The following is a 23,701-nucleotide window of genomic DNA, read 5'->3' on the forward strand; positions in this document are numbered from 1 at the left end:
CCTCGGGTTTGAGCGCGGCTCCAAGCCGCGCCCGCCCCCAGTGCCGTGTTTACCGGAAGTGCATGAGGAACTTTGTAAGACCTGGAACGCCCCTTCCGGCACGTTTCACGTCAAACAAAGTTCTGTCACCCTCTCTTCCCTCGAGGTTGAGACAGCTGGAGGATGCGTCGGTGTCCCCCAGGTGGAGTTTGCCGCCGCGGTGGCTCGACCTAGACTCCCGTCCAAAGCATGTGGGGTCTCGGCATCTCTGGTGTCGAGAGCTTACATTGCGGCGGACCAAGCTGCCTCCTCTCTCCACGCTATGGCTCCTGCCAGGCCAGGGCGTTGAGAGAGCTCCACAAGGGTAAGACCGACTCAGCGCTTATGCAGGAACTCCGTGCCGTCACCGACCTCGCTCTACGGGCGACCAAGGTGACCGTGGGGGCCCTGGGTCGGATGATGTCCACACTTGTGGTCCATGAGGAACTCCTCTGGTCGATACTTGCGCAGATGAGTAACGCTGAGAAGGTCCGCTTTCTCGACTTACCCGTCTCGCAAGGGGGGGCTGGTTGGTGTTACTGTGGAGGGTTCTCGACAGTAAAAAGCAGTCCTCCGTGCCGCAACTCGGCCGCCTCGGCCGTCGAGTCCCGTGCACTATCTGCTTCCCAGCAGCCCTGGTCCTTTTCAACGCCCTCCAGTGACCTGGAGGAGACAGCGAAGAGGAGACCATCGCCCCATCAGCAGCCGTGGGCAGCGGCTGTCATGGGATCACCTCAGGGGGATCGAGGCTTCCATTGGGCCCGACCCCAGCCACAGCGCTGGTAGGTCGGATAGGGACGGTTCCTGCCCCGTCCCTCCATCTGCTGGCCCCCTCTGGGGGGCTGGCGCCCACTTACTCTCAAAAAGGAGAGTTTCCTCTCTCTCTGGGTTACTTCAGCCGCTCTCACCCTCTGCACGACGGTGAACGGCAAACTCGACGTTGCGTCATGGCAAAGCGCAATGTCGAGTATAAACACCAGCCCTCAGCACTCTCAGTCAGACAGTGCGTTGAGCTGCGCAGTCGCCAGGCAGGAAATATGGCAGAGCCGATCTCCTCCCCGGGGGGCCTCCCCCGGCAAGGAATCCGTACTGCTAGCCATCGAACCACCCTCCGCGGGGGCAATGAAGCAGATCAACCTCTAGTCCCCCTGTCACAGTTTTGGGAGCCCCCAGACTGTCAGGCTGGCTGAGGAAGACGATCCGTCTCGGCTACGCGATTCAGTTCGCTACACGTCCGCCCAAGTTCCGGGACGTCCTTTTACCTCAGGCAGAGGCAGGGATGCTTCTGGTGAAGGGAGCGATCGAGCCCGTCCCACCGGCCGAGGTGTTCAGCGGGTTTTACAGCCCTTACTTCATTGTCCCTAAGAAAGGCGGAGGGTTGCGCCCTATCTTAGATCTGCTTGTTCTGAACAGGCACCTACACTAGCTGCCTTTCAGGATGGTCACGCAGAAGCGCATCCTGGCATCCGTCAGGCGTCAGGACTGGTTCGTGGCAATCGACCTAGGATGCGTACTTCATGTCTCGATCCTCCCTCGACATCGGCCGTTCCGACGGTTCGCGCTCGAGGGTCGGGCATATCAGTACAGGGTCCTCCCCTTCGGTCTGTCCCTGTCTCCACGAGTCTTTACGAAGGTCGTGGAAGCCGCCCTCCTTCCCCGTTGGGAAGGAGGTGTACGGGTACTAACTATCTCGACGACTGGCTCAAGTTTGGGCACACTCTCGAGATCTGTGGTGTACACACAGGTACCTGGTGCTCCGGCACCTAGATCGGTGGGGCCACAGGTCAACTGAGATAAGAGCAAGCTCTCCCCGGTGCAGAGCATCCTCTTTCTCGGTATGGAACTCGACTCTGTCCTCACGAGCGGCCCCACTCACCCCCAGGGGGGGCGCGAGGACTAGCGCGCCCGGTCAGTGTTGAACTGCCTGAGATCAGACAGTCAGCGGTCCCCCTGTAACAGGAGGCTCCTGGGATTCATGGCATCCTCGGCGGGGGTGGCCCCCCCTCAGGTCGATGCATATACGACCGCTCCAACACTGGCGGCAGAGTCAAGTTCCTTGGAGAGCGTGGCACACCGGCAGCAGGCGTTGGTCACACGCTTTTCTGCCGACACACCCTAAGGGGTGCCGTGTGCAACGGGCAAGCAGTGTCGGGGCGGTGGACGGGCCCCCGCCTGCGTTGGCATTCAACTGCCTAGAGTTGTGTATTGTGCTACTTGCATTGAGGGACTTCCTCTCGTGCAGGGAAGCACGTGCTGGTCCGGTCGGACAGCACAGCTGCTGTGGCGTATTCTTCACTCACAGCAGCTAACATGACTCGCCCGACGCCTCCTCCTCTGGAGTCAGCAGGTGATCAGCTCCCTGCGAGCCACACACATCCCAGGCGTCCTGAACCANGCGGCTCAGTGCTGTGGCGTTTTCCATAGGAACCCCATTCTGTCGGTTCGACACAACGTCGAGAGACCGACAGAAAGGGAACGTCTTGGTTACGGATGTAACCTCGGTTCCCTGATGGAGGGAACGAGACGTTGTGTCCCTCATGCCACAACACTGGCCGCCCACCCCAGCGGTCGGGGGAGGATGCTTAGGCTCCTCAGACCAAAGGTGAATGAATGAGCACGCCGGCTTCCCTCTTATACCCGGACATCCGGGGAGGAGCCCGGCATGCAAATTTCATTCGCCAATTTTCATTGGCCTTTTCTAAATACTCAGAAGATGATAGGTTCTCAAGATAAACCCCATCCTGTGGGTTCGACACAACGTCTCGTTCCCTCCATCAGGGAACCGAGGTTACATCCGTAACCAAGACGTTTTCTGCTTTATTTCTCTTTAGCTCGCCTAGCAAGCAGCTGTAGTAAAAACTGGCACAGCTTACCCTCTCCTCCCCAAAAAAATGTTTCTCTAGAAGGATGTGGTCTGGAGTTGCGGTACTGATGTTTTCCCAGGCAACCTTTCTCAGGGTTGTGTGTGTCTGTGGCCAGAGGTGGCCGCTGCTGATGGCCCAGCTGCTGCCTGTGTCTGATTTAAGGCCTCGACGTCAGGAAGCGGCTGCTCATGAGTCTGAGCACGTCACAGTCTCCATACCGGAGGAAGTTCACCGCTATTCACCAGCGCTGATGCCTAAATGAGACTCTTCTGTCCTTCAGCGGCCCTGGCACACACACACCTCGCTCGCTCTATCTCTCTCTCTCACAATGTCCGATAACAGCACTTCCTTTTTTCTCAGACACTTTACTCCCATCATTTCCTGCTCCAGCTCTGTGATGAATCACCGTTTCTTCTGGTTAGAGGCCCGGCAAACTAATTCTTCTCTGGCTCAAGACACCCCGCGACTTCATTTTCTTGTCTTTTTTGGCTCATTTAGGAGTCGATTTACTGCACGTTTTAATGAAGATGTGCTCTTCAAGAGTAACAAAATTAATGTACAAATAAACCCGGGGTCTATATAATTTGCCATCAGATTTGATGAGCCTGCAAGGACAAACACAGCACAGGTGGAGAACATTGAATTAATTTCATAACATAAAGTAGGAGGGACATTCTACCAGAAATTTACGTTTACCGTGACAGGGCCTGACACTTTAGCTCGTCCTCCTAAAAAAAAACATACAAAAACAAGCTTAAACTCATATAATTCAATGAAAGAACTCACCCTTGATCAGTGTCAGCTTCACCTCAGTCAAATGATGTCATTTCCAAAATGACAAACCAAAGGTATATTGCACACATTTTATGTTGAGTTTTATGTAAACATGACAGGACTGACCAAAAACATGGGGACAGTTGTAATATAGTATTTGTTTGTAGAATTTATGTATAATTTCATGTTTTTAATCAATTGATAGGAATGATAAATACTTAAACTTGCTCAACTTTTTCTAAATAACATTTTTAGCATATCAAAACTATGAAAGCTGTAGGTCCAATTTGGCTGAGGACAAGGACAGGATTTGTGATTTTTTTTATTTAAAAAAAATCTGAGAACCTAATGAATTGCATATTCCTTTACAGAACAACAGAACAACTCACAGAAATCAAACATCAGTCAGTTTTAGACATTTTTTGGATTAAATACTTTCTGGATGAAATATTCACTGTAACAGTTCAAGGACAGATAATGTACGTTTCTGGTAGAATGTCCCACGAATTGATCAAATTATCATTACATCACTTAAAATGATAGTTCACCCAAAAATGAAAATTTTGTTAACTTTGACAACACAGTATGCAATCATTTGTACAGTGTTTTTTCCATTTGTCAAAAAACAGCCAATTCAGGTTTCAGAAGGATTGTAAATTGTAAGTTTAAACAGATTCTGTCCATAGTTCATAACTAATTAAACGTTCATTCTAATGTAAACCTAATTTCTTAATAACTATTACTAAACATTAGTATATTACATTATTATCATACTGTTAAAGCTGTTCACCTACAGAATCCAGAGTGCAGTTACTTGTTAAAGGGATAGTTCACCCAAAAATGAAAATTCTGTCATCATTAACTCACCTTCGAGTTGTTCCAAACCTGTATATTTTTTTGTTCTAATGAACGCAGAGAAAGATGTTTGGAAGAATGCTTATAACCAAACAGAGCTTGCCCCCATTGACTCCCATAGTAGGATATTTGCAAAACCCAGTGACAAACATAAAGGGTGACTACTAATAATGATTTTTTTTTTAAATCATGAAATATGGACATACAAGGTTTCAGAAGGACAGCGGTAAGGAAAGGTAAGGTAAGGTATACTTTATTGTCCCTGAGGGAAATTTGTCTTGGGCTCAACAATACACTACTGCATCACATAAAAAACCATCCACTTAAACACATAAACTGTAATCATGTCAGGACCCAGGCGCAGACAGCTGGTAAGGTGTTAACACAAGACTCTTTAATTGATAAAACAAAACAAAAACCCACGCGGGGGTAAAATAACAAAGAACAAGGGTGAAAACATGACAGATAAACAGGAACATGGACTAACTACACTAGACAAGACTAAGACAACACTTGAATTAAATTACAAATAACTAGAGTCAACTAAACTGAACAAGACACAGGAACTCAACCACACAAATCGAAATGAACCAGCCCAAGACAGAAAACACAGGGGCATTAAATAAGGGATCAAATCAAACGGGAACAGGTACAGGGCATGAAACAATTAACAAGCAATAATGAGGAGATGAGAGGGGCGGGGCCAAAGACGAGACCGGAGAGTGCGTATGTTATGTCAGAACCAACAATAACATGCCTCTCTCCACACAAAACATGAGGCTCTGTCATGACAGAAGCACCCCCTTAAGGAGCGACATCCTGGCGCCCCTCAATGTGACAAACAAGATGAGACAGACTGTGACACAAACAAAAAACAGGGAAACATGATAAATAACAATAAAGGGACACAAGCGTCCAAGGGGGTGAGCACAAGAGTCCGGGGAGTCCAAATAAAGGCGAGGCTGGGGAACAAAAACAATGATGCAGGCTGCACCAGACTGGAATGCCGGCTGCACCGGAACGGAATGCCAACTGCACCGGAACTGGATGGCGGCTGCACCGGACTGGAATGCCGGCTGCACCGGAAATGGAAGCTGGCGGACACGGACTGGATGCCGGCAGACACGGACTGGAGAGCATACCAGAACAGACTGGAAGCCGGTGCTGCGGCCGGACCTGGACTAGGTGCCGGCGCTGCTGGCCCGGACTGGGACTGGATGCTGGTGCTGCGGCCAAACCCGGACCCGGACTGGATGCCGGCGCTGCTGGACCGGACAGGGACTGGATGCCGGTGCTGCTAAAGTGGTTCTGTTCTACCCATTGTCTTCATGGGTATTTGAATATCATGTCCAAGCCTGGATTTCAGCTGTACTGTCAGATTACCATACCAAAGATGTATTCCGTATCTAAGCACATTCTCTAATACAGTTTTATAAAAACAACTGCATAATCTTACTACAGACACCATAAAGACTAAGCCTTCTCAGAAAGTACAGTCTTTGTTGTATACGAGTGCACAGTGATATTCAATATTTAACATTGGTTATTTTTAGAAAATCCCGGTTTGATTGTACTGTTTCTTGTTGCATTTGATATAAATCGTCAGTACGTGCTGTGGTGGTGCTATTTCTCAATCCTGTTTATCTTGTTAGATCTTTCACGTGCGTTTATATGGCATTATATTTGTCACCTGTTGTGCTTTGAAATCAGTCATTTGCGACTTTAGGGTTTGTAATTCAATATAAATCGACCAACACCAGCTGTGTTTGTTTGAAACAGTTTGTTTCCTCAGTTCAAGTTTGCTCTGATTTACAGTAAATCAACAGATGCCCAAAATCTTCAACTTGTGTAAACAGTGTATATCAACCCCCAACACATCAATTTCATTCAAGTTGATATATAATGTATGAATCTACTGTATTGTTTCACACTGACTGAGACATTATGCTCCACAATTCAATATATTGTGGCAAATTTTGTCAATTTTAGAAATTGATCTGTGTTAACTGGCCGGCCTCTCCATCTCTGTCTCTCCTTCATTTTCTCTCCACTGGTCCAATCAAAGCATCTGTTCATGAGATAATCCGACACGATGCGGCGTGACATCATCATTTTCAAGCCTTATTGCAGATTTGAATTGATCACTGTGTTTGTGCATTGTAGCATTCGCTAGTTTTTGTGTCAAGTAAACATATCCAGTCACATCCACCTGGGGAGAAAGCCAGGCTTTAAGACAGGTTGTGAATTCTAATAGCTTTATCGGTCCCCTGCAGCTGGCTTTGGCTTTTCCACCAATGGTCTCCTCCCACAGCGTATTGCATATGCCTTTTCAATTGGGGTCATGGCTTAGGATGATAGTGAACTGTACGCCTTCATAACTGGAGGGCTTCCCACACCGGCCGTCAATCTGGCAGCGTGCAGCAGATTGGCTGGTGGCCTCAGGATTCATTCCACCGGCTTTTATTGTGTCATTCTATGAATTACCAATGAAGATTGATGACATTGCCACACAACAGTGACGATGAGTCCGGGCTTTGAATGCGACTCGGATTTCATAAATTGAGCACACGCAGAGGGCGTTCACGAGGGAGTAATCGCGTGTAGGTTATGTGCTGTGGAATTGAAGTTGGAAAAAAAATGCTTTTAGTCACATTTTTATCTTATCTAAGAGTGCTGCGGTCTTTTTTGGTACATTTCATTTCGGGCTTTGTGCCACTAAGACAGTAGAGAGAGGACAGGAAATTATTTGAATAGAGGAAGGGCTTATTCCCTATTTTTATATTGTTACCTTCTAGTGGATTTATAGGTGGAAAAATCTAGTGCAAAATGAGCCTCGAGGACAAATGAATATTTCTGGTCCATTTTCCTACTACATTTACATTTATGCATTTGGCAGACGCTTTTGTCCAAAGCGACTTACATTGTAGGGCTGGGCGATTAATCGAAAAGTAATCGAAACCGACATTAAGAAGCTCTAACCGACATAATTTTTCAATGTCGGTTATTTCGATTACTTTCCCTTTAATATGCATGTCGATGCGTAAAGATTCGTTTTGTCCGTCAGTTTAAACTAAACTGCTGTGTTGTGTTTATGCTCGGAAGGCTACATCACACAGCGCTCTTTTGCTGTGTTGCCATGTTTGTTAATAATAAGTGCTTTTATGCTTGTTGTTTGGTCTTAGATCAAAAAGCTTCGGCACTTAGGTCTTAATAAATGGTCTGTTGCAGATTTTAAGAATTTTTGGTCTTATAAAATATATATAATTTGCATTTTAAGGTTTGTTTTTGTATTGTCTTTATTTGCTATTTTTTCTGTGAAGATCTGTCAACCCTGTCACTTTAGTGAAGGGTTCTCGAGAGCGGCTAGCCCCGTGTCATATGTGCAAAAGTGAGGACTTCTTTCACTGTTATTTTTATTTAGAGCGACCAAGCAACAAACATGCAACATTGTGCAGCGCCCGGTTGTGGAAGAACACAGTCGTTTCCTTCAGATTCTGATATGAAGTTTATTTTTAAGTACGTTCCTGCTCACGTGGGTGAAACATTGAGCATTTGTTCGCTTCATAAAGGATTCCTTTGTGAACAAGGCACTGGATTTTCGGAGAGACTTAAATGAAAAAGCAGTGCTGTGCAGTCAATATTGGATCCAACAGGAATGGCGCAGCTATTCTTATGTGAGTAAAACATATTTGTACTATGCGTCACTATTGCTTTGTTAGAGATTGCTTGATATGTCCTGATAATGTGTAACCTAACGTTACATGTCTAACCAAATTCACAGAAGGCTCCAACTAAGTTTACTACGCAAACTTCTATACAATCATAGCAGTGGGCGTTTACTTCCAAGTCTTCAATGTGGCATGCCCATTAAAACAGAGCGTTTGACGAGACGGCCTCCAAACCTGGGTAGAAAATAGCGTATTGCTTAATGATTTTGCTTAATGATTTTGATGTAAACCACGCGAACGTCATAAGTAGACCTCAGACAACAGTATAAAATAATAAAAATGGCCAGTTCAGCACACCTTTAAAAACTGTTAAACTCAGTCTGTTTCTTTCACGTGACAGATCTTATTACGGCAGGACTGGTGTCTCCAGGCAGGGTCCTAAAGTACACCCGATTTCTCACGACACATGCAGACAGATGATTTGCTGATTTGTGTTGCGTTTGTTCTCCTGTCTTCAGTGGCAGAGGAAATGTTTCCACAAAATAACACAAAGATGTCTAGTATTCGAAATGTTCAATAAATAACCATAAATATTTTCTTTGATTATCTAAAAATAACATGAAATAAAAAATGTTTCATTAGAAAAAATACCCCACCTTTAGTTGGGCATATTTACACTACAAACCTTCTCAGTGATCTATGTGGGCAAAAAACAAAGAAAATAAACAAAAACTGTTCGAAAAATCGTTCAATAATCGTAATCGAGAGAAAATGTTCAGTTAATCGAAGTTTTGATTTTAGGCCAAATCACCCAGCCCTATTGCTTTGTATTATACATTTTATTTCTGACTATGTTTAATCCCCTGGGATCGAAACCATGACCTTGGCATTGCTAGTGCCATGCTCTAACCACTGAGCCACAGGAAAGCTACTAGAGAAAGTAAATTGTAAAAGCATATATCTTCTAAAAGTCAGTATTGTTGACTTTCAGAAGTACACAGGCATATAGGTCAAAGCAATTGGTAATAAGACAGAAAAGCAAAGAAAGGGTTTATTTTGTTCTCTTTAATCAAAAAGACAACATAAATGCTAAAATGAAAGTTCAATTTGTTCCTCTTGTTTTTTTATCATATGAACACAAGTGTGTGTCTGTATTGCCTGCTTCTGACAACTGTGAACAATCAAAACAGTGATACAGAAAATCCAGAATTGAGGTGTGTGTTTGGCCCTGCCATGTTCAGACCTGCTAGCTGTCTGAATGAGCTTCTCTATGAGTGCTGAGAAACTCATTAGATACTGGATGTGCGATAGGATTACAGATGTTGCACTTATTTATGACTGTGCATTTATTAGTATTAATGTTGGATGTTTAATGTTAGATGTTGTCATTTGTCATTATGCCTTTGCATATGTTTATGTTGCTATTGTGTCAGCAAGGACTTTGTCTAATTTGTGTGCTTGTTTGCTCACTGAGAATTTTTTAAAGTGAGTTTTTTGGACTTGATAGTCGATCATTCAAATTCGTATTCTTATTTATACAGGGCCAAAGGTTGCATAAGTTTAACAAGTAAAAAAAATATATACAGTACATTTGTATCTTCTTATGCATGTCATTAAATCTATTTTTGAGAGATGCATGACCATGAATATTTTTCATACAGACGGTCCAAAATCTAAAATGGTCAGAGTACGCTTTGTACACGTGTAGCTATATTTTTAGAGTCATTCAGTGAGCGGCGCATAGCAGACAAGCAGAACGAACGTGTCAAAGAACTGGATTCGATCTAATCATAAATTGCTGATTTCACTCCGAGACAAAGCTAATGCGTTGCATGTTTGATAAGGAATGGGGAAATGTGATCTGTGAGATTAGCTTTAATCTGTTTCAAATCCCCATCAAGTGAAACAACAGCATGAATCTCAATGTATTATTCATCACAACAGCAACTCTTTTCCATTGCAGTTATTACCTTAATTGAATTCATACACGTGTTTGCAGATGACATCTAATGAACGTATCCGTAAATTAAATATGTTTGATTGGGGAAACATGTGTTTTTTACGAGATGACTGAATGACATGTTCTTCACAGTAGATAATATAGAGTATCTCTCCTCCCTCCCCGAGACCTTTCACGAGTGTTTCTCAACCCCTTCAATCAGACCTCACATCTCCAGACACCTGCCAGGAAGAATGAGAGTTGATTTCATCTCGGTACCTCAAAGGTAGATTTCTTTTAAAGCGTCATTTGTGCTTGTCAGAGTACATTCATGCCGCTTTTCTTCATTCAAAGCGAACACTTGCCTTTTAAAAGAGTCATTTGAAAAGAAACCGTTTGACTTATAAAACATAGTCTCTTCTTCTACTAATCCAACTAAATGGACTAGCAAAAATAAATATCTTGACTTTCTCCATGTAGAGCCACTGATTGAAAGTTCTGCCTCTCTTGGGTATCCTGTTCCCACGCAGTCAGAAGCTTATTCTCTTATACAGTAGCAGCGCGGGCGTGAACTTTCCTTCTGTCCTGAAAGTATCACAGCGTCATTACTGCAGTGTTGTATCGCATGCTATTCTCTCCAGCCCTCAGCCATTGGCATAATTTGATATGGTTTGTGAGTGCAGGTAGAATCTGGATTCTTTGCTTCTGGTGTGTTCTGCTGGTTGTTAGACTTTTTCTCAGAGCTGTGCTGGAGCTTCGTCTCTTTGGCCATTTGCTCAGTTGTCTATTACCGAGTGTGAAGGTGGCACTACAGGAGTACAGATACATAGTCGAACTGTCGCACTCTCTCGCATGGCCTGGGGAAACAAGGGGATGCTTAATCCCTCCGATATCAGCCAACTGTTTTATCCAAGAGATTTTATGTATCAATTATCTGCTCCATCTCAAACCTCTAAATAGAGCTGCAGTTTTGATCCTTCGCCGTTATGTAAAGGCAAATTAAAACATTTTTGGCAGATCCGCTACTTTAAAAATGGCAATTTGTGGGGGAAATTTGGACTGCAATTCTCATTGGAGAGCTGACAAAGTTTGAAAGATTAAAAGCAGCACCTCAGGATATGATCTTGTTTAATTTAATTGTCAAATGGAAGACGTTCAATCATTTTTCTAAAAGGATTCAAATCCACCCCATGCAGTGAAAACTGTAGTTGTACTTCCTTTTGGAGTAACCTATTCTTTAAGATACCTTTTGTAATTGTATTAACAAGAATATGGTACATGAATATGATTTTCATTCAGCACTGTTGGGTTTGTCAAATTCATCCATTTGCGATGGTACCTCCACAGTACCTTTTCTTGGAGAATGGGAAGACGTACAGCCGGAACATATGTGCTGGAAGACTACCAAAGCCTAACATCAAGGTCTTATCCCTGAAATATTTGATCTGCTGGTAATCGAAAGGTTGTAGGTTTCAACCCTTCAGGGTGTGATGTGATCCATAAGCATGATGGTTTAGCTTTGGATAAACTTTGAAAAATGTTGTTAACCGGCAACCGTTCACTTGCATTGGTTTTGTGTCCATACAATACGAGTGAATGGGTGCTGGCGCTGTTCGGTTACGAACATTATTTAAAATATCTTCTTTTGTTTTCTGCAGAAGAAAGAAAGTCATACAGATTTTAAATGACAAGAGGGTGAGTAAATGATGACAGAATTTTAAATTTTGGGATGAACTATCACTTTAAGGGTTGTTATGGTGTACACACTCTGATTAAACAGGGATGTCAAACAGGGGATGCTTACATAAGCATGACTCTAGTTTTCTTGCTAAGTTGCAGTAATAGTTGCTTATTTTAGCAGTCACATGTAGGAGCTGTCAGGAAAGCTTGTGTGATTTTAGCGCTAGTGTAAAGCGAGTGAGTCATCACAGGCTATAGTACAGTTTTACTCAACGTCTGAGAAAGGGCAACATTAACATGCAGTGAGGTTACATTAATGTTCTTGATCTAGTAAGTGACGTTTGCTTTTTCATTTAGTGTATAATCAACTGGCAATATTATGCAGAGACATGTTCAGAATGCCAGTTACTTACAGTTTTTATGTACTTGAGCACATGTAAAAAATCCATTGAGCTCCACTCATGATTCGCTAACAAGGTGATACTTCAAAGTGCATGCTGTTTTCTTTTTTAGTCGGTCAGGTTATAGGTCACATCTTGCCCCTCAAAGCACGAAATTCAATGGGAGAAAGATAAACTATTCACATAAATATCAGAACTAGAAAATGTCATTCTAATGCAATGGAGGGCAAAGAGATAAAGCAAGGCCAACTTGATAGAGAAAACTACAAAAAAATGAAATGAGAGAAATGATTTGAAATATTAAATTGCGCAATAATTTGGCCTTGCTTTTAAGTTACACCCTCTGGATGCTACTTCTTAGGCTTATAGCAACTTTCTCAAGTGTTGATAAAGGTCATACGTATTTGTGTAATAAGTAATAATGTTTTAAGAGATGTCTGCTTTCTACATTAAAGGTCCAATGTGTAATTTTTTGGAGGATACATGAATATAAATGCAATATAATATACATAACTATGTCTTCAGAGGTGAATAAAGACCTTACATAATGAAGCGTTATGTTTTTATTATCTTAGAATGAGCTATTTCTATTTACATACACCGCGGGGTCCCACTCCTTACATGGAATTCGCCATTTTGTTTCTACAGTAGCCCTAAACGGACAATCTGCTCTACAGGGCGTTTCGTAAATCAGTTATCCTCTTCTGCAAAGAAGTGAAAATGTGATGACATCTTAGTTCTGTGTCGGCCACCGTAGTGCTTCGAAAGGGAGGGGTGGAGTGAGCTGTTGGGCAACTCACAACCTCACCGCTAGATGTCGCTAATTTTATACACCGGATCTTTAAAAAAAGTTTCTACATTAAATACTAGACCATTTCCATGATCAAGAATTTAAAAGGGCAGTACACCTAAAATGAAAAAAATTCCTTATTTATTCTTGTTTTTTCCCAACATTGTATCATGCTACTTCTCCAATAAAAAATAAAAAAGAAGACATTTTCTAACTGTGATGCAGAAAAGTGTAGTTGACTGTTTTTGAAGTCTTCTGAATACAGTAAGCTTGTATTAAAAAATAAATCCCCCACAGCTTGCCTCTGGGTCTTAAAAAAAAATGTGTGGCGTGCTGCTACGTACAAGAGAACCAAAGCATAGTTATTTGGCTTCATAAGACTTGAAATATAGCACAATATCGAGTCATGTGAACTGCTTTATTGTTTTATTTTTGGGGAGAAACCCTTAGAGCTTCTGTTTTATGTCCCGAGCTGCATAACTGCATAATTAAAAAAAATCCTGTGTTGTATGTTCAAGGAATATAATAACAACATACAGGTTTTGATAGATGAGTTTCTTCAACTCTTTCTTCAGGCATCAATATCAGTTCAAAGAAATGAATAACTGAACCACGGGTGCTTATGTTTTGTGGCCAGTTTCATTATTGTTGGCCAGATTTTGTCTGAGCTTGAGATACAGACCTTGACGTTCCACATTATCACCCCTCAGATGTGGTTGAACTAATGACCGATGAACTAATGGCTCCATGCGTCTTTCAACAGGTCCATCTTGCGGATTACACGGCGGGCTTGAGTACAAGACGGACCAAAATCTGCGTTGTGGAGCGCTACTCCGGAGCTGACCGCCCACAACTAGACCCTCAACTTACTCTGTGTCAAGATGGATTAGTGCTTATCGCCTCCGGACATCAAAGGTATGAGATGTATATTAATGAGTTTCCTTTTAGCTTCATCCAATCAGAGAACCAGAGACCCTGCGTTGCGCGAGAGACCTATTCTTGTCCATCTTAAATGCGTTGTGGATGGCTGTTATTATCCATTGAATATTTATAAATGTGGCAGAGAGGTGCCGGAGTGGTATTTGATGTGCTTAATTGTACTCCAGACATTTTTCAAGGCTCAGGAAAACAATGATGGACTCCAAACAACACTTGTCTGCTTCAGCAGTTTGCTTTTTGTTTGGAAACCTGCCACATTGGGCATACAGAGCCATGTGAGCTAGCCAGAAATTATTTTGATTATAACTGTAGCACAATTTTATTGCTGGAGGTGTAAGAGAGAAAGGAACAATGCTATTTTGAGCCGCAAAGTTCTCTAGTAACCATGGCAGCCAATTTTTGACATTGATTTGTGTCTACTATTTTTCAATTATTTTTCGTATATGTATTCAATAGATACTTAATTCCCGGTTAAAATGCATACCTCAAGGACATAAATCTAAACTTTTCTTTTCATTTTTTTTCTTTTCAACTGCTTGAAAATTAGGCAAGGAAATTATTGATAGTGCAAAGTCGTAATATAGAACACAGGGGCGACTGACCAGTAGGACATTATGTCAAAGTCCAGAATGGCCATCCCACTGACGGGCTGCGGTTGTGACCAGGAACAGTCCGGCATCTGGAGTATCGGAACTGTTCCCGGTGGGCTGCTAATGTATGGGGCCAGAATGGATGCTTGGGCCGGATAGATGGACGTTATTACGCACTGTGAAGGCATTAGCGAGACGGACACGTATACATGTAACTCAACGACGCGTTACATACAACACCCATCCCCCAAACCCCCCCCCCCGTCGACAGAAATGGTGGAGGGCCGATGTAATGAAACACCGCCTCCAAACCCCCCCTCGGTCGACTGAAATGGTGGAGGGCTGATGTGGGCTGAAAACTCCAGGGCCGTTTTTGCTTCGCAGTCCGCCCCTGATAGAACATGTCAGTATTTTATCAGAAGACTCGCGCTCACAAAAAGAATATGAAAGCAGACTCTGGATCATTACGAGTCGTGTCCTTCTGTACATCCTGCCGTGATCAGAACAGGTAGAACTTCAGAGAGCTTACGCCGCCGTACTGAGAACTACAATCAAAATCGAATGCACTTTAACCGCTGCCTATAACGGTGTGTTATATCTACTGCGGTCTGCTGTTTGTGTAAATGTCATTATTGAATGTAACTTTTTAAAAACGCATTGTTAGGAGGTAATGGTAACACCTCATAAAGCAGTGCCAAGGAGAAAGATAATTGGCTTTTCACTTGAGGAACTGGTCAGCCTTTGCAAGATCGGAAAATAATTGCTGCCTAGCGGCTTCTAATGCAGCTACCTGTCTGCTTAAATGGTTTCCTCATCGTTTTAATTTTTGATCTGATGCAAAGATTGCTTAGTAAACAGAATGTATTTTATTGATAATTGAAGTGGGAAAACAAACTTGTATGCGGTGTGAAGCTGTATTGTTTAACTCAATTGTAAGTCGCTTTGGATAAAAGCGTCTGCTAAATGACTAAATGTAAATGTATGGCCTCGGGTTGTTGAAGCGTATGGTGTCTCGGGAGACTTTATGGCCCTGTTTACACCTGGTATTAACATCCATCTCTGGTGATTCTATCGCGAGTAGTCAACCAGGACATATTGCATTACTTCTGTCTCTCTAATGCGTCTCATCTGACCAGTCTTTGAATTTAAGGCAAGGTCTCTGATTTTATGTCCATAGCCATTGTTTTACATTATTATTTAAAAGTCTTATGCATTTGCGTGTGTATGTGTATCACATGTACAGATGTGGAAAAAATAAGAAAATGTTTTTAATTTTTCAGAATGTACTATTTACTGTATAAGTACATGCAGATAGTAAAATGACCATTTTTGTTTCATTCTGTGAACAAATGAAACTTACAAATGAAAATATTGTTTTTATGTGCATTTGTGGTCAAAATGACCAAAAATGATGCAATGTTTTCAGACCTTTCATGTTTAAACAACCCAATACTGATGTTTTTACATGTATTGTAGAGACTGTTCAAAATGGAATAAGCGTGTTTTCTGAGTCTCATTCACGTTGCTGTTGGGTGACTGTCATTCTTGAGGTTTGTTTCTGTTGAAATTCACCAGACACTGGACTGGAATTGCCACAGTACATGCAGAAATGCTGACTAAAGGCAAAACTGAAGTGGTCTATTTAATTTATGCGATTGTATCTATATATTATAACTAAATTTGAACTGTATTAGGTTCTTCCATTAACCATTTTAACACATTTGACATGGCAGTTGCACATTACCCAGCCCTAATCCAATCACAAACCCTATCTCACCCTGTTGCACCTGCATTCACTGCTCTCCACTTGTGATCAGATTGGCCGAAACACCCGAACAGATGTTAACACCAGGTGTAAACAGGTCTATGTCATTAATGAATCAGAAACAGGAAAGAGCAGTGAATTCACAGCAATCTTGTTTTCTTGCCTGTCTCGTTCTCAGCAGCCACATTGGGACGATCCTGTTTCACACTGTTTTCATGCAACTTCCTGTGCCAATGGAATACGCCCAGGTTTGTGTGTGCGTGTGTGCTCTATCCTGCGCTCCTGAAAGCTCTAGATAAGCCTCGCTGATGCTTGTCAGATTACTTTGTAAACTGCAGGCACAGTGAAGAGGATAGGAGAGGGGGAACCCTGATGACTTGAGCAGGCTAAATGTCTGCTGTGTTGTGGGGAAAGGTCGTAAATGTCGGCCATGTTTGCGGTGCCCTGCATAGCTTGGCGAGAGTGCAGTGACTCTTCTTTAATGCAGTGAAATCAGCCTTTTTGCTGTTGCCTTCACACCTTCCTATTGTCAGATCGTTATGCCCCCATAAGGACAGCCGTTATTGTTTGATCATTAAAGGAAAAAGGGAAGCAAGGGATTTGCTCTGTTCTGAGGTGCCTTCTAAGGCAGGATCGTAACCCTCATGGTATCACATAACCGGCCGATTTGGAAGCTCTGCAGTAACACTGCACTGCATATCAAATATCGCTCTGTATGGAAGACTCGACTCACAATTGATTTCTATTGAATAAAAGTAAATAATAGAAGATAATCTTTTAACATTTTGATTCGGTTAGAAATGTTCTTTTGGTTGTATTCTGTTCAAACATTTGTTAAAAAAGTGAAACAGGAAGTTCTTCTGGACCAGCGTTGTTTATGTTTATTGTATTGTTAAGTGTCCTATCAGCTTTTAATTATAATCTATATATATATATTTTATATTATCACTCATATTGCCATCTCCATGACTTGGATCAAATGAAAAGGGTAATAAATAACTTTTATAAAATTTACAACGATTAAACATCTTTTTAAATCTTTTTTCGTACTTTCGTATTGTATTCTAGAACAAATTTAATTTACTTAATAAAGAGTTTAAATACTGTGTAAAAGTGTATTTTTTCTTATTTTTCTGATACTTGATTATGATATCTTTTCAGAAAACAGGTCACTTTTAATATTTTAGGTCACTTTGCTTCTGAAGAAAAGTTATCTTGGTAATATCTTAAAGAATTTTAAGATATTTGTACTGCAAAACACGACAACATTTTGATTAAGAAATTCATTGTTTTTTGCAGTGTGTGATATCTTAAAACACTCCCACATCAGGTGTATGCCTGTGTATATGTGTATAAGAAGTTTTTGTTAGATCGTACCGCAGCTTTTATCCTGGCACTGAATGAATTAGACCGCATTGATATTCAGCGTGATTCCTCGTGTTTGATCAACTTTGTCTGCAAAGTTGTATCAAATATTTGTCCGCCCACTTTTGATAACGCCCAACTGTTTCTCTGTACCAGAGGAATACAAAGCCGTGGATCGCCACACGATCCCTCTGCGTTGCTTTGATGGCCAGCCTGAACATATTTCTCACACTTCTCTGGTGGAAAAATGAAATTATTGGGTGTGTTGTTTGATGTGTTTTACAGAGGAAATGCAGGCTCAGCCAGTGGAGCGTGGCGGTTTGGTTATGTGAGGACAACGTTTGAAATGGCAGATTCACTTACAGCTGTCCATTCAGACAGCGTGCTGTAACACACCAGGCATGCATTTTGAATGCGGAATGAACTGATGCATTAAGCACTTGCAAACTAAACCTTCACCCACTCAACAGACACATGCATACATAATGTACTGTACGTCACTTGTAGATATTCAGGTACTGTTCAAGAATTCATAGCGCAGAGTGTAAGAATATTGAAATTCAATACCTTGCGGTGCTCTGTGTGCTTCTTCTGCCTTCTTTGAAAGGAAGAAGACATTGAATGCTTAGTGTTCATCAGTCGTGTACAGAGTATGTGAGCTGTGTGCTGCGGGATCGGAGCGGAGAGGAAAGTTGCCTGTAGCAAGGAGCAATTTTTTTGAAAGTCAAAACGTGTTTGTTATCTCTGGCTCCATGTTAACAGCCTTCTATGAAAGTGAATATTAGAATACATCCACTGTGTATGTGTTTGCAGACAAAATAAGAGAAATTAAGAGACCATTTCAAAATTATTTTCAGTTTTTCTGAATTAATATTTATATGTATGTGTTTAGGGAAACTGGTCATTTGTGTTTCATTCTGTGAACTGCTAACAATATTTCTCCCAAATATCAAATAAAAATATTATGTCTATTTGCATTTATTTGCAGAAAATGAAAATTGGAGAAACAATTTAAAAAAGAGATGCTCTGTGCTTTTCAGACCTCAAATACTGCAAAGAAAACAAGTTTATATTCACTTCTAAGCAATAAAATAGTAATATTTCTACATGTATTTAGGAAAAGTAAAAAAAAACTATGCCAGTTTTTATCCCAGTTTTCATGTGTCTTATCATTCTGTCAGTCTTTCACATTGCTGTTGGATGACTTTATGTCACTCCTGAGGTTTGATTTTGTTGAAATTCAACAGACACTGGACTGGAATGGCCACAATACATGATATTCGTTTAACAATGTGATTTGGTTGTAAATTAGTTGTATTTTGTTAAAATGTTTGTGTAGTGTAAAAAACTGAAACAAGAAGTTTTTTTGTGTTGGACCAGCTTTGTTTACGTTTTCCGAAGTGGTCTATACAGAAACTGTATGTGTGCCCCTACACAGTTTGTTCTCTGCTCCTTTGGGAAGACTTTCAATAAAAGGAGATTGATTTTTATTTAAGACGACCAGCCAAAAAGTCATTTTAATACGTTTGGATATTTAAATTACATTATAGTCTGTATATGACTGTCAAAGCTCCTCAGACGATAAGTGTTATTGTGCAGTATGTTTTATAGACAACCTGTAGCAAGACACTCCAGTAATACAAAATAAAATGAAAACTCCACAGCATAAATTTATTTTCCATAGCAAGCTCTCACCCACTTTTCTCTAATAGTTTTTCAATAGACTCAAATGGATTAATAAAAATGCAGATCCTACTGCTGAGGTATATTTGTGGTGAGACTGTGGACAATCTGGCAAAAAAGAAAACCCAATTACAAATTACAAAATTATTATTGTCTCAATAACAATTTTGATACCTTTATTATTAAATTTGTATTACTCCTTTGTTTATTTTGTGGTTTATGATTGTTAGCTGAACTCTTCCTGTTAACACTGGATTTAATCGAGAGTTTAGCGATGCAGCCAGCTGCGTTATGGCAATGGTGAAGCTTGGCAATGGTGAACCTCGCACATGGGTTTATGTTTTGGGGGCGCCTCTGTCATTCAGTTCCAATTTGATTTGAGCATCAAGCTCTGGATAAAGTCCTGCAGCATATGGGCGGTGAGATGAAGCAGGTTGTAGCAGAAGAGCCGTGCATCTCATTATTTTATGCAGAGAAACACATTAAGCCCAGAGCTTAATTGAATAATGGATGCCTCTGCTGAAACCAGTGCGATTTCAATGCAGTCTGGCACTCGGATCGGCTCTCTGACTCTGTTAGCAAGATGATGGAATCTGAACTTTGTTTAGTACCTGCTGTCTGCCGTGATCCAGAGACGAGCAGAGTTAAGATGGCCTCTTGTAAAATAACCTCAGTTGAGTGTATGTGAGTGACAGGCTGTTATCAGCGGGTTAGCTGCCTGATGGGAGTTCACAGTGGGTCAGTGTGAATTAAAGAGCAGCTAATTAAAATGTCCTGGGTACAAGTAAGCTCTGCTTCATTTATCTCTCGACGTGCTTTCTGACTGATATATGCGCTACAAATAAAGAAGGGCTGTGGTATAAATTCCAAGTTCAACAGCGTCTGATTGCTGACACATTCAACTTTGGTTTTCTGGGTTCTGGGAGGAGCTCAATAACTAAAATCTCATCATTTTGGTGACCTATTCGCAGGACAGCTTAGAGCTGTGTTTTCATGTTATATGTTGAAAATAATTCGCTTTCAGCAAGGCCTGCATGATATTGAAGAAAAGCGATATGCAATATTTTGCTAAATAATGCCATATATAATATGCGATAAAATTATACTTTAAATTAATTTGAAGTTGAACTATATTCAGTTATATTTAAAAATGAAAAATTATTTTACCAACATGCATTCTGATTGTTGATTATCTTGCACATGGCAAAGTATGCTTCAGCACTTTTGCACACACAGACACTAACATTTGAGGGCTGTGTGTATCGGCAAGAATTTGGCTATACGATACATATCACGATACAGGGGTTGTAATACGGTATTCTTTTTTTAAGGACCGATACAGTATCTGCAAACAAAATATGGTGATACTCACATATATCACTATTTTCTTACACCCCTATAACATTTGTGTACCATCTGTATTGACCTTAAACTCGAACTTTACATAATGTTCCTAAATATGAAACTCATTCAGTTTTTGTTAACCACTACAATATGCATATTGTAAACATTCCCAAATATTTAATATAGGCTATAGGGAATTGCACGCAACATACATGTTTTTTTATTTTGTTTTTAATGACCCGCCCCGCAAATAAAGTGACAATGTCTTTACCCACGACCCGCGGGTTAGGAGACGACCCGCGCAATGACCAAACAGTTAAAATAATTTAAATATTTTTATTTAAACACATCGTCCCTCACGTGGAGGATTAAAATAATTTGTGATTTAATCTGTGCATTAAAAATTCAATTATATGCATTATTTCGAATAATTTTCTAGTTAAATATGTATTATACAAAGTATAACGATTAATAAACTTAATACACAGCACTGTATATCAGCATCAGATATTTTATTTAGAGGGGCTATTGAAGTAAATTACATAAATAACCAAAGACTTCAACACAATTGACAGAGTTGACAATTGACAATTCCCTATGTATTGACAGAGATGAATAAACATTATCTTTAAGCTTAACATTATATTCTTGTCTTACCACAAGTTTAGCGGGATGTCTGTTTTTAGATACAACAATCAAAAGCTTCTTCAGTTACACTCACAAACATGAGGGTCCATTCATTTAAAGGCGTAAAATATGTGTTTACTCTCACATCTTTAAGGTATAAAGTAAATAAAGAATATTAATAAACTGCTAAAGTAATATATCATGCAGTGAGGTCGAATGAAATGACCGTTAATGTTTAAATGATGCGAGCGCGCGGCTCTTTGCAGAACAGAGATGGACAAGAAACACTGTTTTAATTGTTGTATTTTATTAAACTCCAGTTTAATAGCTGTGAAAAGTCGGATTAATAGCATTCGTTTTGACAATGTAACCAGTGTCCAGGCTATCTGAAGACCAGTATACCATGTCGCTACTACGTTATTAATTCACAACGTTATTTGAGGACGTGACTACGACGTTTCTGGAACGTTAGCAAAAATTCTAAGAAATGGAACGTTGCTAAGATGTCCTCAGAACGTGGTCACAAAGTAATGTCACGGTGACCAAATGAAGACGAACTGGCGACGTCGTCAGAACGTATTGTGTTTGCTGGGAGAAATATATGCCTCCCCCCATTCAAGTAGATAGGACTGTGGACTTCTTGTGACATAAATAGCTGCCCTGAGGCATTGCAAACATGGCTGCCGAAGTGGCATGACTTCCGTAAACGGACTTTGGTTTTGCTCAATGTTATATTGTTAGCTTCTCAGCAAGAAGAATCATTCTTTTTCTTCACTTACTTCAGTGTCATTACTTGCAGTAGACAAAGCACATAAAAATGTATTCTTGGGTTTGACATAGCTAATTAGCATGCTAGCTATAAGTTTCAGCTTACCCTAATTGTTTATAGGATGTAGGTTCTTGAAAGTTGTTCTGCAGATTCAAACAGGGAAGGTGATGTTACCTCTAGTCAAAAAACAACTTGTGCCTATCAAGTTAAGCGAGATAGAGTTTCAAAAGTATCTTTGTCATGATTTCATGGCTTGACAAAGTTTCATACAGTATGATGGAGGTAAGAACTGCTGTGAAATGCAGCCTGCGCAAAGCACATTCAGTTTGTTTCTCCCCTTTCTGAAGTATCTCATTATTACTCCCCAGGAGGCAAATGTTGGAGGTAGTGGGCTGGGAGCAGTGAGCCAGCCTGGAACGGATGGTCATTGTGATGTGAGAAGAGTAAAAAAGATAAATGAAAAGCAGCCAAGCAGACTTGCCTTAACATGAGGTTTTTGATGGATGAAGTTAATGTTGGTGGCCAGTAGAGGCATCAGTGACCGGCGCTATACAATAAAAGTATACTTCCCATTTAGTTTTTATCCTTCTTTCTTTTAACTCTCGCTTTGCGTTTTCCAACTTAATTTCTGACATTTGTTGTGGCTATTTTTGGCAAACACCACTCACTCGTACTTAGTTTCAAATGTACATGTGTAAACTCATCAAGGGCCGAAAATAGCTCAGGGAACAATGTGACCATCTGCTTTTCAAGGGCACGAATGAATATCTCTGATTTTACAGTGATTTCCTGTGTGAACAAACTATCCCTGGCTTCACATCATTTTACATCCCCTCTTAAACTGTGATTACCTGCCACAGGGTCCATTAATCCATAAATCTAGATTTGTTCCATTGCATTATGACTTGGCTGATGTCCTGAGAGGGGTGGATCACAAAGCCAGAGGCGACAGGTGCAATAGCTCACCAAAGACAGGCCATGAAGTGAAGAAATAAAAGGACCATATCCCACACCAGGTTCAGATGAACAGTCACCAATACGTTTACTCCACGATCCTCCAAACCTTTCCCTGCATGTCCTGGCTGTGGAAAAATGCACAAGTATGCTTACAAGGGCACTAGCTGATCAGCATGTGATGTATTGCTCTCCCCTCTCAGCAGGGTTCCCACTCTTCTTGAAAGTGCTTGAAAGTCTTTGAATTTCAGACATATGAATTCAAGGACTGGAAAGTATTTGAACACAGACATAGGTACTTGGAAGTTTTTTAATTTCAGACATATGAATTCAAAGAGTGGAAAGTATTTGAAAACAGACATAGGTACTTGAAAGTGCTTAAATTAAACAAACTAGATTTTGTTAGTTGCATTGTGCTGTTAAAAATATTGGTTAGTGTTGTCGAAGCCAGAACAAAACAACATTGCTGATCTGGGGGAAAGCGGGAAAAACTTAAAAAAAGAGGCTGTGAGCGGATGGATCGTGATCATGTGCAGTCCTGCATAAAACAGTCAGAGGCGTGGAGTTATTTAACTCGTTCAATGCCAGAGAAGTGCAAATTCAACGATGCTTGAGCTATAATAAAAATATGGTTTATCAAAGTTAAGATGTGGAGTACACCAGCAGGTTATGCATC

At 41.2% G+C, this 23,701-nt stretch overlaps 1 protein-coding gene across 1 annotated transcript in view; it reads left to right on the top strand.

The window, feature by feature from the left end:
- The window catches only part of grik4 (glutamate receptor, ionotropic, kainate 4), a 312,072-nt gene that overhangs the window by 80,307 nt on the left and 208,064 nt on the right, over positions 1 to 23,701 (top strand). The window contains exon 2 of the mRNA XM_057350880.1: positions 13,753 to 13,904. The gene's annotated coding sequence lies outside the window, so the exon portion shown is untranslated. The remainder of the gene's footprint in view (positions 1 to 13,752; positions 13,905 to 23,701) is intronic.

The sequence above is a fragment of the Triplophysa rosa genome, linkage group LG14, assembly GCF_024868665.1.
Source record: "Triplophysa rosa linkage group LG14, Trosa_1v2, whole genome shotgun sequence".
Classification (NCBI taxonomy): Eukaryota; Metazoa; Chordata; class Actinopteri; order Cypriniformes; family Nemacheilidae; genus Triplophysa; species Triplophysa rosa.